The sequence below is a fragment of the Corvus brachyrhynchos genome, unplaced genomic scaffold (assembly GCF_000691975.1).
Source record: "Corvus brachyrhynchos isolate BGI_N302 unplaced genomic scaffold, ASM69197v1 scaffold255, whole genome shotgun sequence".
NCBI lineage: Eukaryota > Metazoa > Chordata > Aves > Passeriformes > Corvidae > Corvus > Corvus brachyrhynchos.
Genome location: NW_008238358.1, coordinates 7,120,823 through 7,133,242, shown reverse-complemented (window position 1 = coordinate 7,133,242; position 12,420 = coordinate 7,120,823). Strand labels below are relative to the sequence as shown.

Here is a 12,420-nt window from a genome sequence, read left to right as displayed (position 1 = left end):
GAAAGCTGTATTTACAAAAAAAATAAAAGATATGTCTGTGAGAACAGAGGAAGCAAATCTTGTGCTCTTGGAAAGAGAGCACTTCTTTTTCTGAGCAAGCCTTTCTTCGGTAGCTTGGAGAGTGACAGGGCAAAGGAACATTTCTGCTTTTGAGGGAGTTGGTATCTCTGCTTTGGCATCCAGCACCACAGTCTCTGAGAGCATTGGGAAATAAATAGTAGTAAGAGCTTTCATCTTTCTACCTGGCTGACTAAAGTGATTGACTTTATGCAGTTTAGTTTGATTAAATTAGCTAAAATGTAACTGCTAGGTTTCTTCATTCTCAGTACAGTTATATCAGATTCCCTCTTATCAGACTGTTCACATATTAGTACAAGTGCTGGATAAAGATGTTTTGAATTACAGTAAGATGGATTCATTGGGCAAGTTGATGATCCATGATCTGTTGCCAGCTCGCAAGCATGTCAGACTTTTAGAGCAGGCAGCATCTGCTTGAACTGTCTGGGGATGCAAAAAGAACAGAAAACATCTTATGTTACAACAAAACCAGAGATCTGACTTGATAAAAGTGTAATTTTCTTCTTTGTTTAGCCATTCTATGTTTTATTTAAAATGGAGTGCTCATGTCCTGTTAACAAGTACGTAATGACCTTAGTTACTCATAATTAATTGCTGAGAGGAAATTCAGGAAGGAAGGAAGAATTGTGTTCCATATTATACCCTCTATTTTTATTGTAGATGTATATTTACTTCTTTATCCTAGTTTTGCCTTTGGGGATTTTGGTTTGTTTGTCTTCATCATCCTTTTTTTCTCTTGTTTTTACTTTTTGCTCTTCTCACCTTGTTAGTACTTTGATATTTTTCCCAATCCTGGCATTGTCTTGTCTTTCCTTTTGCCAAGATGTTGCTTCCCATCTTCAAAATGTTCCCTTGTCCTGTGTCTGTCATTTCCCATTGCTTCTTTCAATTCTTCATTTTCTCTGGATTTTTAAACTTCTTTTCATAGCTTACCATAGAATATTCAGCATGAGGTGTGGGTTAAATCTTGCATTTAAAAAAAAAGCATCCCTCTTGATTTTCATGTGTTCCATGACATTCTAATATATCAGCTCTGTAGGGTTTTTTTTGTTTCGTACTGCATCACTAATTGCTTTGCTACACATTACATGCATCATTAGCGGTTCTTACCTTAAATGTGTTTTAGCTACCTTTATCCTTTCTTAGATACCCTAGCTTATTGAGTCAATATTTTTCCCAAAGTATTTTCCACAGCCTGTCCAACTGTTTCAAGGAACACGAGTTTTAAATTAGCATCTTTACAGGTTTATTGGGATATGGTCTTACTGTATTATTGTCATTTAGTTCTGCATAAGAGAGGGTTTATTTGAATTGTTGTCATGGGACTTTTTTTGGTAATGAATAAATTTTTCATGTTTATCATACTGTGTTTATTAGTCTTCACTCCAGTTATAATCTACAGGGATTCAGAAGCCATACAATTAAAAAAAAATACCAGACAAAATTTTAAGTATTTTAGAATAAAGCTTATTGGATGGAATAGGAGAGAGAACAAATAAATTTCATTCCACATACAGTCCTCTTGCTCAGAAGGTGTATTACCTTAAATGATAATTCCTTTTTCAAAAAATGGTACTCTTATACATCTTGTACATTTCTTTATGTTTCAGCATTTATTCAGTCTATTGCTTCAGAATATGATCCTCCTAATGGTCCATTGGAAATATACCACCATTAACTAATGTATTCCCTCTGCAAGTGTTTAATTCTGAACTAGACTGGTAGAGCTGTCAGAATAATATCAGTTCATACAATACTAAACTGAAAAGCATAAGTTAAGTTTGAGTCATAAAATACAAAGAAGGTGTAATCCTTACTTCCTTTGCAAATGCAGGGTTTAAGTGCTTGCTTTTGCTGAGTGTAATGATTGAATTGCATGTTCAGTACCAGCCACATCAATCATGTGGTAATAAACTTCTTTTATGGGGTTACTGTTAGGTTTATTTGTATTTCTGTAGAGCCTCAACTAAGAAGACACCTTCATGAAATAGAAGGATAAGAAGGTGTCTTCCTCTTTGAAAGTAAGAGCTAAATTAGACAAATTAAAGACGCGAAAGTGGAAAAACCACTTGTGTGGTTTTGTGAAGCAAGTCCCCCTTTTCATAGAAGCAATGTAGTGAAAACGTTTTATTGTTGATGGAAAGAGGGCCCCAAAAAGCATGTTTTCAACCTGTGAGTTGAAAAATCACAGATACTCTGTGTTACCTTGTGTCCGGGTTGATATGGAGCCTAATGGCAGAGTCACCATGGTATGGCAGGGCCTTTGCTCTGCTTTGCCCTCCTGGGCAGAGGGAGATCTCAGCAGGGGCACAGAACTGTGGTACACTGTTCCATGTTAGACTCCAAATGGTCTAGTTCTTCCCTTGGCAATCTTCCTATGCTTAAAATAAACAGTTTGTAGCATCCCTCTGTGTCTTTCTTGAGCCAAATTTTAGCTTTCCATGAGTGGATCTGCTTCACTGGGCAGTGCCTCCAGGCAGGTAACCTACTCAGGCCTCTTAAACTGGCTAATGTACAGTGGGAGTTTGAAACATGTACAATTCAAGAATTGTCGTTAGAAATTTATCTGTGGTATTTTCACTTTCAGATATAAAAAGATATTTTACTTTCCCATAAATTTCTACAAATATGCTGTGTAATTGCAGTATTTTAATATTCCAGCTACAGAAGTGTAGTGTCTAGACACCACCATATGTATTTCAGTCAGGCACAGAAGTATTGCTGTCCCATTTTCATTTCTTTGGCAACTGACATTCTACTGATTTGCTAATTCACAGAGCAATGATTTTAATAGAAAAGCAAAATACTACATTGCACTAAAGATGAGAACTGGTTATAAATAAAAATTGTTGCTATTACTTCCTGTTTCAATTGCTGTTAATTTGCTTGAGCCTCTTTAACTCTCCAAAACTTCTGTGAATATATAAGATAACAAAGCATAATTATAAGTCAATTATGCTGAATTTTTGGTTGGAAGCTTGACCACTGGAATGCAAAGCTGTATGTTTTCGCCTCCATCCAAAACTATTTCTGAAATGAAACACTTGTTTCTGTCTCAGTGAAGCCAGAAACTGAAACTGGAAACTGAAGAATAAATGACAGAAATAAATGATGCCTTGTCAGGTTCTGAAAAAGGCTAATGAAACCTTGTGGCTGCCAAATCTGACTGAAACCAGTGGCCTGTGAATTGCAATATTCAAGGGAAAAAGTCAAAAGATAATCCAGATGTTCCCAAGCAGAACACTTTGCAATACTTTTTCCTCCATTTTCTTTCTTTTTGTATGGACTAAAAAAATTACATAACTGAGATTTGGTTTAATACATTTTCTGAAGGTTTTTATTTGACCTTCAAGATAGTTTAATGTGCTTACCACATTATTTCTGTCCGTACTCGTTACTTTAAAGGTGGCATTTATCAGATACATACCATTTTGAATCACAGATGGTTCATGTGATGGAGGTTTCTTAGAAAGTTTCTTTTGACAGCCTCTTTATAGTCTTCGTGAAGCACTTCTCTTTTGGCAATGCATAAAGTGAATCTTGACAATCAAAAGGAGATTTGTGCATAATTGTGGAACTGACTACCTTCTACCATTTATTTTTGCTTATTATTTTTCTGCCTGATGAACTATTATAAGCAGGAGACTTGTGAATAAATCTTGATTTAAGTGTGCTTTAAAGACCTAGTTGATATTTTGTTTATTGGTGGGTTTGCATTTGTTTTGCAGCTGAGCCCATATTTCATTGTTAACCTGCTAAGTCACCTACTTAGTGGCAGCAGAATTAATAGTCATGTAAAAACATAAGCAAAAAGAGGCAAATGTGTTATAGAATACATATCCATCATTCTCTTCTGAGAAAGAGGGAAAACAGGTAACCAATTTGTTTTTTACTAGATCAAGAGCCTATATTACAAAAAAAAACCCCAAACCCTAAGAAGTGGATTACTACCCTTGACCTTTCCAGGTAATTAGAATTCTGTAGTCTGTTTGAATTTCAATTCAATATAAATTTATCATATGCTGTTGGATTGAGTCCAGACTTCTGTAACTGTGTATAGCCTATGGAAAATTCCAGTGAAGAGGGAATATCAGATAACTCTGCTTCTGTAATTAAAAGATAGTAAAATTCTTAAGCAAGAAGAATATTTTTCTTTCAGTAATGAGGCAGCAATATCTTGTGTTCTGCTTGCTTTTAACCGAATTCTTTTCCCTCAGTAGATTTTGGTCTCGGTTTAAAGCAGCATAGCCTTGTTAGAAGTAAGGTGCTTACACATTATTTGAATAGATATATGCCTTTGATAATTCTGGAAGAGAAGTTATTGAAGTTGTATATTAACAGTTTTGAATTAGATATTTACAGAAGAACACGAGTCCTCAGAGAAAAGGGAGGGGGAGAGTAGGGAAGGAGATGACACTGTGTAGAAGTGAATCAGTTGCTAGTGCAAAGGTGTCTGGAGAGCAAACTCGGCAGGAGCATACTCCTTCTTCCCCCTTTCCTCAAATCTTTTCCTAGGATGTACTGTATCTTTCATTTTCACAGAATAAAGGTCATTTTACCAGTGCTCCCTAGGGGCTCAGGCAAGGGACATAAATGGAAAACTTTCCAGGTCACAGTAAGGACCTCTGATTGCTGTCTGTTATTGGTTGTTCAAGCTGCCAGCGATGAAATAACAAATAGAACTCTGAGGGCAATCAAAAGAGACTTCAGGGCCTTGGGACAATTGGTTGAAGGATCAGGAGCACCGGTAGTGATTTCATCAATCCTTCCAGTAGCAAGGAATAATACTGATAAGAGTAGACAGATCCATCAGGTCAATGCTTGGCTCTGAGGCTGGTGTAATTGGAAAAAATGTGAGGTTTTTGACCATGGGATGATCTGTTCAACACCTGGTCTACTGTCACCTGAGGGGATGTGCCTTTCTCAAAGGGGAAAAAGAGCTCCAGCACAGGAGCTAGCAAGAGCTCATTGATTGAACTTCAGCTTGAAAGAGGGAAAATACCAAGCTTAGTAGTGATGAGTAATGGGATGGTGTGCCAAAACTTGAGAAAATGAAAACTAATGGGATCCCTCAATCTGCTTCATGAGATGTTGGCTACAGAGTACAACACCTGACATGTTTCTAGACTAGTGCACACAGCAGAAGGAACAAACAAGAGGAGCTCAAAGCTTTGGCCCAGTCCTAGAGATTTGACATCACTGGCATAATTGAAACCTGGTGGGATGAGTCTTCTGACTGGAGTGCCCTGTTTGATGGTTACAGGCTCTTAAGGAGGAATAGGCAAGTTGGAACAGATGGGGATTGGGCTGGCATTGTATGTAATGGAAAGGCTAGAATGAATGGAGCTCACAGTTGGCAATGGCGCAGTTGAGAGCCTCTAGATAAGAATCAAGGGACAAACAAATGCGGATGCCATCATGAGAGTCTTTTGTAAACCTCCTAGCCAGGACAATGATGCTAATGAATTTTTCTTTGAGGAAGGGACACTTCCAAGTCAACTGCCCTTGTCCTTGTGGGGGACTTCAACTTTCCAGAAAGCAACTGGGAGTATCACACAGCTGGTACAAACCACACCAGAAGATTCCTAAAAAACCTAGATGACAACTTTATGAAACAGGTCCTAAGGGAGTGGACTCAGAAGGATGCTCTCCTTGATCAACAGAGAGCATCTCATGAGCAAAGTGGAGATTGGCAGCTGTCTTGGCCACAGTGATCACAAAGTGAACAAGTTTAAAATCTCTGTTGACAGGAGGAAAAGTGCCAGCAAAACCTCAGCTCTGGACATGAGGAGAACAAATTTCAGGCTTCTCAGGGAATTACTATGTAAAATCCCCCAGGAAAGTGTTTTTGCTGGTGCTGGGGTTCATCGGTGCTGGTCACTTTTTAAACATCCCCTCCTAAGGGCACAGGAGCAGGCAATTCCCAAATGTTGCAGCTCAAGCAGATGAGGCAGAAGGCCAGCTTGCCTGAGCAGGGATCTTCTCTTAGAAATAAGACTTAAAAGGGAAGTGCATGCCCAGTGGAAGCAAGATCAGGTGACACAGGAAGAGTACAGAGATGCTGCTTGCCACTGTTGGGAAAAAATTTGTGTGGCCATAGCTCAGCTCCAGCTAAAGCTGGCCAGAAGTGTGGGGGACAATAAGAAGAGTTTTTTTCAAATATACCAATGACAAAAGGCAGTGTAGAAACAACATCATCCCAGTACAGGATGAGGATGGTCAGCTCACAGGCAGGGACAGGGACAAGGCAGAGGTATTTAATGCATTCTTTGCTTCTGTCTTCAACATGGATGACAGACCAAGGGAGTCTCAGTGTCCTGAGCTGGAGAGCCATGACTGTGAGAATGATCAACTAACTCCCAGTCAACCCTGAAATTATGTGGGATTTGATGCTCCAGCTGGATCTCTACAAATCTATGGGGCCTGATGGGATTCGTCCAAGAATCCTCAAGGAGCTAGCTGATGTCATTGCAAAACCTCTCTCAATGATTTTTGAACAGTCTTGAGAATCCAGAGAGGTCCCATCTGACTGTCCTGATTTTCAAGGAGGGCAAGAAGGAGGACCCTGGAAACTACAGGACTGTCAGTCTCACTTCAGTGCCCAGTAAAATCATGGAACAGATTATTCTGGGAGGTATTGAAAAGTACCTGGAGGATGATGCAGACATCAATCACAACCAGCACAGCTTCCTGAGGGGAAAGTCCTGCTTGTCAAACCTGATTTCCTTCTATGGCAGGGTAACCCACCTAGATGATCTAGGAAAGCCAGTAGATATAATAATTTTGGACTTCAGCAAAGCTTTTGATGCTGTTTCTCCCGATATCCTTCTGGACAATATGTCCAGCATACAGCTGAATAACCTGGTTATGTGGTGGGTGAATACCTGGCTCACAGGTCAGGCACAAAGGGTTATAGTGAATGGAGTAACATCAGGCTGGCGTCTGATCACTAGTGGGGTCCTGCAAGTCTTCATCCTTGGCCCTGTTCTGTTCAGCATCTTCATTAATGACCAGGTGCACAACTTGAAGGGATACTAAGTAAGTTTGCCAGCAACACCAAATTCAGAGGAGCTGATGACTGTTGAGGGCAGGGAAGCTCTGCAGAGAGACCTTGACAAATCAGAGAGATGGGCAATCACCAACTGTGTGAAGTTTAGCAGGGCCAAGTTCCAGACTGTGCACCTGGTATGGAGCAACCCTGGTTATATGTATAGACTGGGGACTGAGAGGCTGGAGAGCAGCACTGAGGAGAGGAACCTGGGGGTCCTGGTTAAGTTGAATATGAGTCATCAGTGCCTTGGCAGCCAGGAGGGCCAACCACATCCTGGGGAGCATCAGGCACAGCATCACCAGCTGGGCAAAGATGATTGTCTCACTCTGCTCTGCACTGGTGCAGCCTCACCTTGAATATTACGTGCAGTTTTGGGCACCACAATATGAAAAAGATATTAAAGTATTGGAGAGTGTCCAGAGGAGTGGTGAAAGGTCTGGAGGGGAAGCCATATGAGGAGTGGCTGAGGTGTCACTTGGTCTGTTCAGCCTGAAGAGGAGACTGAAGGGAGGCCTCACTGCAGCCTTCAACATTGGTGCGAGGGGTTTCGGAGGGGCAATCTCTTTACTCTCATGGCCAGTGACAGGACCAGAGGAAATGACATGAAGCTGAGTCAGGAGAGGTTTAGGTTGGATATCAGAAAAAGGTTTTTCACCCAGAGGGTGATTGAACAGTGGAACAGGCTCCCCAGGGAAGTGGTCACAGCAGCAAACCTGACAGAGTTCAAGAAGCTGGACAATACTTTCAGGCACACGGTGTGATTCTTGGGGACGTCCTGTGTAGGGCCAGGAGCTGGACTCAATGATCCTGATGGGTTCCTTCCAACTCAGTATATTCTGTGATTATATATAGTTAGAGTACTGTGATTTAGCATTAGTCTGTTCTCTTGCCCAAGAAAGTTTTATGTAATTGTGCTGAGTCCTAAGAAACTAAGGATCCTGTAAGTAGCTGCTACCTTTTCCAGTTGTCTCATATGCTGTGATTTGTTATGTACAGTCATAAGATATTGTTTACGACTTGTTGTCTGGATATCGGAATGCCATGCTTACAGATCTGATTGAGAAGACTTAAGGGAAATTGGTGCCTGATACTGTCAAGACTTGCACAATTCTTGGCATTTTGAGGATGTTCAATTGCCTTTGGAGTCCCATAGATCAACTCAATAGGCAGACAATTGCGTTAGGCCTGGAGCTGTTTTTGCCCCAATCCCATGCTTCTGATATTGCTTCCAGTTTTGTTGTAAATCCTGTATTCTTTCTGATCTCCTGGTCTCTTGAGCAAATTACAGTGGTGGTTCCCAACCATGGAGGTTCCATGTAACAGCATTCAGATTGGTGATATCTTTCCTGACCTAAAAAGCATCTTCAAAGGCCTGCCTCCATATACACAGAGGATTTTGTACTGATTCTCCACTTCTGCAGGTTTCTACAGTTTTTATTTTAACTTCACAGAGCTGATAACAGTACACTGCTTCCTGATGAGTGGACTTTGGTGAAATATATTACTGGAAGTCAGTTGAACTTCAGTGGACTTTAGTAGGAGACAGATGAATAGGAGAGTGTTTAGGGTCTGAATTTTTCTTTCAGATCAGTGAACACCTCTTATTGATTTGAATGGGCCACAAACCAAGTGTATCAGGGAATCTTCTGAGCCCTTTTGAGAATTACCTGGTTATTTTGGGGGGATTACTGGAGAGGTGGAGAGTCCTGCACTGGAGCAGCAGGACTTTAAACTTGTATGAGAATTTATGAGGTATTAATTATTGTCAATTATTAATGTATTTTAGTAAAAATAATTCTTTTCCTGTAACCCTTTGTAAGGAAATACTATTATGCATGGTTGAATTTGTCTTTTTTCTTTGGCTGTTTCACTTGAAATATGCATGAAAAGTGTATTTTCATGTAAAATCTAGCTGTGTATAAACCTAGGAAACTGTCAACAGAGTTATAGTCTCTTCAGTCTGCTAGAAGAATAGATCTCAACATGCTTGTGTGGGGCTGTGATTGTCAGAGCCTGTACATGGTGACAGGTGTTGGTTGTTCATCTGCTAATTTCTCACTAGAAACAATGTGGTAGGTTGATCAGCTGCAGTTTGGTCATTGGAAGCACCGTCCTGATTTCTGTTGATAAAATGTATGGCTATGTTTACTGAAGTAGTTTAAAAAATAGTAGATGTGTTTTCAGTTTTTAAAATTCTGTCATAAATGAAAATATTTGTTTTCTCATTACCAACAAATGTCTATTATCCATGATCTGTAATTAGGTTCCCAGTTTAATGTAGAGGGTGAGTGGTACTCACTGGACTGCATCATTGGCCTTACTGTGGTAAAATGACCAATTTTGTCTCACCAGCTGTGACTTTGGAGGCAGCTTGAATGATGGGAACACATAAAGCTCTACAGATTAAAATATTTCCAGCATACAGCTGTGTGTGTATCAGTCAGAATTCAGCAGCAGTTCTTGCTTGATAAGCTTGCTAATGTCTTCTTGTCCTTAGAAAGAACATTGTCCCCCTGTGTGGGTGTCTTGTACAGTCTCGACCCTGCATTCTTTGCTGAAGCAAAACTCCCAGTGAAAAACAGCATTAGTATGACCGTGGAAAGCACTGAATGCAAGGATAGAAAAACTACTCACAAGGGCAATGCATCTGCCTAAGGAAATAGAGCATGTAGTTCTGTGACTAATTATGAATTATAGAATGAACTAAAGGAAAAAAGGCAAAGTTGGGAAATAAATGGTTGATTACTCATCCTGCATCAAAAGAGGACATTTTCAAAAGACAAACCCAATTATAGCTGTTTTTTCCAATAATGTTCCTATCTACTTCTCAAAATTTCCATCACATATAATAGAAAATGAGACTATATTGTGCCTCAGCTTCTTATACATGTGGCAAAGATGATTGAAAGATAGCATGTGGAGTGTTCTAATTTTATGTGAAAAAAGTAGAATAAGTTATGTCAGCAAGTTAATGAGAGGTAGCTTTTTAGTTTTTCTATGAGTGTGTTTTGAGTGCTGTAGAAATAGCCAGGTGTTGGCGAAATGCAATGATGTTGGCTGGTGCAAGTACACAAAAGCAACAGAACTCCTTAATGGAATTAACATTATCTGGAATCCAAAATGGTCCTAGTTTCATCCTTGAGCTGAAGTGGTCAGGCAAGTGTTGTTTCTCTGTGGTTTAGCATCTGATGATGCATGTGAGTTGTTTTACCTTTTCTCTTTAATGAGATATGAATCGGGATATGACTTACAGGTATCTTAATGGACTATTAATTTCAAACTGCAAAAGACTAGGTGTGCTTACGAAAACAATTTAGAGTTACCTTTGCGTATCTTCCTTTTCCTATTACCCTAGAACTTAGAGCCTTTACTGCAGAAATCCACCTCCAAGGTGCCATGGAAGCAGTCGTGTCTTCTGCTATCACCATGAAACAGTTTCTAGTGTCTTAGGCAAAGTGAAGGTAGGAAACTGATGCTCTTATGCCTCTTTCTGGAAATCATTTATTCACATGATGTCAGAAAAGGATGGGCTGATTTTTTACTTTGCAGTTAAGGTAATGTTTTTCATCAAGGGGAACAAAGGTAATTTACAGATGCTAATGAATTAAGGTTCTGATTTTGTTTATCAGCTCAATTTTACAGATGGGATACCAGAAACATCAGTTTATAGTCGTGTAAGTACAGAGTTGAATGGTTTTGCTACAAAAGCACTAAGAACAACATAGTATCTTCTATCAACAAATACAAAAGTATCAGGCTCAAGATAACATCTGTGCAGTTAGTACTTCCTTGGTTGTGTTGATTTGGGTCAGCCAAAGAGAGTAGCTGTCAGTGAGACCTTAGTAGCTTAGTAATTTCTTAGACAAAACATGTTCTGTATGGTTAAAAAGATGGCTTTCTTCATTCATCATTAACCTGCAAATGACAAACTGTATTTCCTGAATGACATCTACTCTACTGATCTGTTCTTCCATGATGAAATACCACCTGTTTCCATCATAACATCTGCAACTAATGGAAAGTATCTCTGTGTCTTTTTTCAGAAAGTTCCTTGTGAGATTGTTAACAAAGCCTCCAAACCATATGCTTTTTGTCAGCAACATTGTTACCATCTGGGAAGCCTTTTGAAACATTGTAAACAGAAAAGACAAAACTGCATATTTCATTAATAGTAATTGAGCTTTTGAAAAACCAAATTACTTTGCTATGAAATTCAAAACTTCACAGTAAATATTCAGTAGACAGTACTGGTATAATTATAAAAGGAAATACACTGTACTTCACAGTACAATAGAAGCTAGTTGTTCATCAGAATCCAAAATGTCAGATAGAGTACCATTCCTGCAGTATAAAGACTGAAACATACACTAACCCCAGCTGGCTGTTTCTCAAAGCTGTTTTCAGAGGTCACATATGTGGGATGTCTGGACTGATAACCATTTTTATTATAGACAAAGATATTTTTAAAGTTTATCTTTCTTTGATATAGGATTTTTTTTTTTTTCTACAAGTATTCCTGGAAATAGTCGTCTTTTTTTTTTAATGCTTGTAAAAAATCAGATTCTGTGATGTGCATGAACGTATGAGCCTGGTAAAGGAGAGACAACCATGAAATGTTATTGTCATTGAAAATAACCAATCATATATTTTTTTTCCTAATGATAAATTTGCTAAATAATGTACATCTCAAACATTCTGGATTTCTTCACTTCGTGAAGAAAATTGTATTCCCTTAGTCTTCTGAAGCAAAAGAGAAAGGTAGTAAGATAGTAATCTCAGCAAACTTGTCATCCTGCAGTGTAATTTGATGGCTGCATTCGTTTTGAAAATGAGCAAAAGTGGCCCATCTATTACAAAGCCACATTGCAATTTTTTTTCAAACCCACTTGCTTGTATTTTTTAGAGTAATTGTTAAATAGAATGCATTTTTCAATGAATATGCATGAAAAACTCATGCCTATTGAGCAAATCAGCACTAACTTATGTTGCTTATGCTGTTTTCCTTTTTGTTTTGTGAGATGCTTCCTAGGAGTGTTATTCTGTGGAATGTGGCCACAGTATAAATGACATGATTTGTGATGATACAATCCAGAATATTACTGTGTGTTTCTGTTGTAGAATAAGCCTTACTGTGATTGTTTTTCCCTGCCAGTTCAGTAATACAAGACCCTCAAATACAGCAAAAGATAAATCATTAAGGTTTCACAAACCACAAGTTTAATCTTAAAAAGTTAAATTAGGCTTCAGTACTTCGCAAATTTTAAGCTTCAAAAGAAACCTCTGGAGGATAA

The 12,420-nt window shown here is 38.9% G+C and overlaps 1 protein-coding gene across 21 annotated transcripts in view; it reads left to right on the top strand.

The window, feature by feature from the left end:
* MYO3B (myosin IIIB) overlaps positions 1 to 12,420 on the top strand; it is a 252,842-nt gene that overhangs the window by 61,826 nt on the left and 178,596 nt on the right. The gene's annotated exons all lie outside the window — the stretch shown is intronic.